At 48.7% G+C, this 6,278-nt stretch overlaps 1 pseudogene; it reads right to left on the reverse strand.

Moving 5' to 3' along the window:
- Positions 1 to 525: 525 nt before the first annotated feature.
- On the reverse strand, positions 526 to 2,545 carry LOC118700457 (cyclin-A1-like; annotated as a pseudogene).
- Positions 2,546 to 6,278: the final 3,733 nt, after the last annotated feature.

Below are 6,278 nucleotides of genomic sequence, written 5' to 3' on the forward strand. Positions count from 1 at the left end.
AATTAGGCAATTTTAAATCTTGTCAGAGCTGCAGACAATATGAGGCCAGACAATGCAGCATAGACATAACACAATTAGAGTGAGTGTTCCAGTTATAAAGTAAGATAAGATGTGCATAATACGAAAAGGAGTGACTGAGGGCAGAGGGGAAAATGAAGGGCTCAAATTCCTTCCTCAGCTTCAGCAGTTCTTAAACAATTGTAGGGAGCTGCACGCTCCAAGTGGGTTGGAATTTGTCCCATTACTCTCTAGGGTGGAAAGCTGCTCCTTCTGTCCTGTTCCTTCCCCAGACAAACACCCCATTTTCCTATTCTGGGCTCAGGCTTATTATTTCTCTGTTTCTGGTAAAATCATCCTCTACACACAAGCGTGATCCCTGCAGCTCTTAAAATCCAGAGTCACCATGACCTGATGTAATACAGTTTGTTGCCACCGCTTGGGGCGTGGTGTCCCGGGTCGAGGACGGCTCGGAGGCAGCACCTTTGCCACACGGACCAAGCACACGCACACACCAATGTGGTGGATGGTGAAATGGCATTTATTAACGGCTGAACGGGGTAATTTATAACAGGGGGTAACGGTAAGGGAACGGTAAAAGGGGAGGGGTTCTGCCTGAGCGTAACATCGCAATATCTTGAGCGTAACATTGTGATATCTTCCCACATTTCCCCCCCCCTTTTATGACCAGCTAAAAACATAGAAAATGCTAAGGTTAAAACTGACAAGTGGGAAAGGTGTAACTGGCAAAATGCACCGAACTTGAACAATGTAACACAACCGCAACAAACTTGTAACTGTAAATGTTTAACAAACGAAAAGCTAACTATCTCTAACTGGTTTTTCTAAAAAACCCACGAACTTGTTTAAAATATAAGGCGATCAGTCATGGGGGCTGACTCAACCATGACTTTGGATATCTTCACAGGACCTCCTCAGTTTTTTGGCTGATAATTGTTAACACAGTTGACAATTTGAAATCATACATTTACCACAGCACCGAATTACCCTCCCAGAGTCTGCGACAGCTGACCTTAAAACAAGAGAGATGTGGAGAACTCATGTCCGGATTCATGTTTCTCCAAAACGCCCTTTGAACCTTTTGACGCAGAAAAAACTCTGGGTTGATTGGCATTCCATTCAAGTAGAGCCAGAACCTGGCCAGAGTTCGAACTCTACTTGATGGATACCACTTAAACTGATCTCTGCGCCGGCATCTCCTTTAGTTCGGTCACTGAGTTTTTCACGACCCCAGTATGGTCTGCCATTGGGCCACTTGATGATTCGTCACAGCCTTTAGGAAGATACAGGCCATGGGGGCGTCTGAGGATTCAGTCCTGCAAAACAAACTTCACAAATTTCATTGGTTTTTGCCCTGAAGGTCCGGTTTTATTGACTTATTTTTCTCGACGGCTGCGTACCCTCACCCTGTGCTTACCAGCCTCCAACCCGTTTCCCATTCTCCTAACTCATTTTTAATCATGACTTGTGGGCCTTCCTCTAGTGCCCGGGTGGCCCAGTGTCACGATGTTAAGGTGTTCTTCTGGCCAGAAAGATCTGTTCACTGTATAGTTTGCTAAACAGTAGGCTGCTGCAGCAATTTGTGAAGGAAGGTACTTCAGAAGAGCATCAACTTAAAGGGGACTCAGCTCTGCAAGATACCTTGCAAAGTTCTCTGTCCTCATACAGATTCCACATCTCTGAATATACTGAAGGAGGAACTGGTTGATGGTTGGGGCTATTAGGTCAAAACCCAGCACTTTGAGAAGCAAGTGTTCCATTCTTAGCAGCTGCTTCTTTGTGTAGGTATCATCTGTTATATAGACAAATTCATCCACATCTGGTGGGTAGATCTCTTCATACTTCGCAGCCAGAAGAATTGCTGCTGTTCCCACAAGCTGTAACTTCCCTCTGAGAGCAGACATGTAGGAAAGAAACCTGTCCAGGAAGTTCACTGCCAAGTACAAAGTCTCTGTCCGAAGTTTATAGTCTTCCCCTACTTCTGCCAGCCAGTCTACCAGGATAGCACGCATTCCTGTTGTGATATCTGGCTGCTTCTTCATGTAGTAGGGCTTGGGCCTAAATCTTCTGCCCCTCGGAGGTACTGATGAATGTCTTCTGCATACTCTCCCACAGCCAGAGTTACAACATCTTCCGCTACCATAGGAGAGCCTGAACTCAGATCCAGCAGCCGATGAATACTGGATGTCATTGCACTGGCATCCAGTTCACAGTGGCTTAATTCCAGCTCTTCAGACACTTGGCAGCTGTAGTTTTCTTTATCTTCTGAATCATCTATGTAGATAGCAAAACCTTGCTTTGATGCAGCACTGATGATGCAGTTGGGCACTTCATCTTTTCTAGATGAAGTGATGTTTTCAAAGCCAGAGAAGCGCTTGATAACAGCAGCACCCTGGCCGCCAGGCTGCTGCTGCTGCTGCCCGTTCTCCGTCAGCACCCCCAGCACGGCCCGGCCGCCACTGCTGCGGAGGGCGGCAGCGCAGGACTCCCGCCGCCCCGCACGGCTCTTCTCTCCGGTGCGATGCATCGCCCCGACCTTGGTACCATGCTGCCTGGCTCCACTCGCCACCAGCCCACGGAAGGGTCCAGCTGCCCCACGCCGCCCAGGCTGCCCGCCAGCCTTGCGTAGGCGTGGCCGCTGGAGGCAGCGGATGTTGGCCGCGGCCGGTTGGGAGCCCGGCGGCTCAACCCCCGGCACGCCGTCCCACCGGCCCCGCCGGCCGCGCCAGCCGCAGGCCACCATGGTGACCCCCCCCCTTCTGAGGCTTGTCACCCTGCGGTGCGTAAGGCGGAGGCCCCGCCCCGGCTCCCTCGGACTCCGAGTCAATAGCAGCGCCCCGCGCCTCCGAGTTAACGGCGGTGCTCCGCTCCTCCGAGTCAATGGCGGTGCCCCGTGCCTCTAAGTTGACGGCTGCACTCCATGCCTCCGAACTAACGGCCACACTCTGTGCCTCTGAGCTAACGATCGTGCTCTGCACCTCTGAGCTAACGACTGCACCTCGTGCTTCCTCTAGCAGCCTGTCCCAAAATGACCACTTTTTCCCTGCAACCGGGGTGCCTGGGCTCGAGAGCCGCGAAGAACATTCCTGCGGCTGTAAATCCCCACGCTCAGCGGACCCACGATCGTCCGCACTCTGCCGGGGCCCCACCCGCAAACAGTCCTGGGTGGCCTTAACTTTTCCCGCTCCTTCTGAACTTTTTCCAGAGCCTGCATGACTCTGCCCCATAATTTTAGATTTCACCCCAAGCCTGAGGACATAGCCTCCTCCGCTAGGGCCCCGGTACAATCATCCCACACTTCCGGGTGGAGAATATCCTCCGTCTGCCCAATTACCCCAATGCGCAGGAGCCTCGACACCACGAGGATTGTCTCCCGGCTTGCAATCTATGCCCCACTGTCTATGAATTTTAAAAATGACCTTGGCAAGGGACTCTGTCCTCTCCTTCGCTGGTTTTCGATGCGAGACCTCCTCCTTCGCCAATTCCCGGCAGGAGACTTCCTCCTTCGTTGGTCCTAGGCACGAGCCTTCTTCCTTCATCGGTCCTAGGTGCGAGCCTTCCTCCTTCGTCGGTCCTAGGCGCGAGCTTTCCTCCTTTGCTGATTCTCAGCACGAGACTTTCCCCCTTTGTCGGTCTTCTGGGAGTGTCCTCCCCACCAGAGACAGTCCCGCCGCTCTGGCTGCCATTCACTCGCCCAGGCGATTCCCGCTTCCCGGATTGTTCCCGGGTTCTCGGCACCACTTGTTGCCGCCGCTTGGGGCGTGGCGTCCCGGGTCGAGGACGGCTCGGTGGCAGCACCTTTGCCACACGGACCAAGCACACGCACACACCAATGTGGTGGATGGTGAAATGGCGTTTATTAATGGCTGAACGGGGTAATTTATAACAGGAGGTAACAGTAAGGGAACGGTAAAAGGGGAGGGGTTCCACCTGAGCGTAACATCGCAATATCTTGAGCGTAACATCGCGATATCTTCCCACAACAGCTCAGCAAATAAACCAAGCAAATGGGATTTGTTCACAGATATTTTTCTCCTAAAGACAGTTTTTATTCTTGTGCCTCTCTGCTCCTTCAGCTGCCTGACTGCTGGACAGTCCCAGGCAACACTTAACCACTGCCCTATTTCCTTTATTATGGCACTCTCAGGCACTGGAGAAAAAGGACTCTGCCAGCTCAAACTTCATAGTGTGTCTGATAAAACTGATATTTATATTTTTGTGCAAAGCCATCAGGGAGCCACAAAAACACCTCTTATTACAGAATGCTCTGCTACCAGGACCCTTTCATGGGGTGACCTCCTTCCACAAAGAGCCTCAGGCTCTTTCTTCATTAGCAAACTGTTGTAGGGCCTTCTGGGCCCTGTGACTGTCCAGGGGTATCTGATCTAATTTCTTCATTTTAATTATTGCTGCAAGAGTAAAGGCAGAAATTCAGAGCAGAAATGTTTAGCCCTGGGGAAAGGAGAACACATTCCACTTTTCCTGTAATACTTTGGATTTCTTTGAACAAGAGACAGGGTGCTAACCAGAACTGCAGAGGAGACCTCTACAAATGCTAATAACTTATTTTTAATATGGGAGGATGGTGTATGTGGAGAGGCAACAGAAAATATAGAGGTATTTATGCCGAAAATTAATTTTTGTACTTAAAATTCCTTCTGCAGCAGCTCAAAGGCAGATGACACTCCCTGTTCACCTCACTGGGAGACCTCAGGGTTTAAATAAGGCTTCTCTAACTTGTTAAAATTTCTTGGCAGTTTATTACCTTGGTTCTTAATTACATTCGTTTCCCTGTGGAAATTCCTTTGACAGAGATTCTCCATCGCATGACTGCTGGAAGATTTCCAACAATTCACGTGTTTCCCCATTAATTTCAGACTCAAATATTGACTCGTTTTGGGACTGAAGTGACAATAAGACTGAATTTCTGATTTGTAGAGCTGGATATATATGTCCTGGGGTATAGTATAGACATTAATTCATCCCCCATTGGGTGACTGAAATGCCTGCTTTCTAGGGGAATTCTCAAAGTTTGTGCTTCAGCAGCAAATCAAAAAGAATAATGTGATGATGGCATAATGCCTCTGAAGATAATGAAGGTGTCAGAGACTCTTTAGCTCACGATGAGAGAAGTTGGTGAGAGAGTACAGGACCTGAATGCTGGAATTAAGCACAGGCTGAAAGACTGAAGTTTGTTGATGGTAGAGGATAAACCCCCTTTTCCCTGTGGAAGCCACATTGATTACCGGATTGCATGCAGTGGTGCAAATAAGTTCCAAAGGTTGTGGATGTTTTGAACAAATCCTATTGGACTTGGAAGCAAAATGAATCTCAAAAGCATTTGCAGACTCATGGTGTCTGTGGGAAGATATTGCGATGTTATGCTCAGGCGGAACCCCTCCCCTTTTACCGTTCCCTTACCATTACCCCTGTTATAAATTACCCCGTTCAGCCGTTAATAAATGCCATTTCACCATCCACCACATTGGTGTGTGCGTGTGCTTGGTCCGTGTGGCAAAGGTGCTGCCTCCGAGCCGTTCTCGACCCGGGACACCACGCCCCAAGCGGTGGCAACAGGTGTCTATATCAGTTTCTAACCAGATGCCTGCCAGCACTGCTGAGAAGAGATCCCAGTCTGAAGTCACAGCACAGCATCCCTCCTCCACCCAGGGCTTTCCTCAGCCTCACTCTTCAAAAATAAATCCAAGCACCTCTTATAAAAAGAAGTTTAAGGAATGCTATGTGGATTCCTATGACAGGAAATGTCCTCCAGGCTTCCCCTGCTTTCAAATTCTTCACTGCCTTCTCATCTGATGATGAAAGTGCCTGTGCTGCGCTACCACAGCTCCTGGCAATTTCTCAATAAGTAGCCCCTCCATGGCAGTGTGCTTCTATTCAGCAGGTCCTTGTGTTCTGAGAATTGAAAAAAAATTCTTCCATTTCCTCAGAAATCATTGGATGATGTTCATAATTTACCATGTCTTATTATAGAGGGCTACTGTTCTACCCAAAAGGGCTGTTTAATCAGGTCTTTAAGCCATAATCAGATGAGAAATGTCTGCTTTTCCAGCTAATTCCCAGAAATAATGCCTGTCCATAAAGGAGGAATTGAGCCTGACACGAATGTACTTTTTGAAATCATATTGCTATTAGCCAGAGCTTGCTACATATCTGGAAATAGAGCCTGCAATGCTAGATAGAAGAGTAATTTTCTTTTATTTCTGAAGGACTCCTAAAATTTTTCTATGATAATTTAACTT

Source organism: Molothrus ater, chromosome 5 (assembly GCF_012460135.2).
Source record: "Molothrus ater isolate BHLD 08-10-18 breed brown headed cowbird chromosome 5, BPBGC_Mater_1.1, whole genome shotgun sequence".
Taxonomy (NCBI): Eukaryota; Metazoa; Chordata; class Aves; order Passeriformes; family Icteridae; genus Molothrus; species Molothrus ater.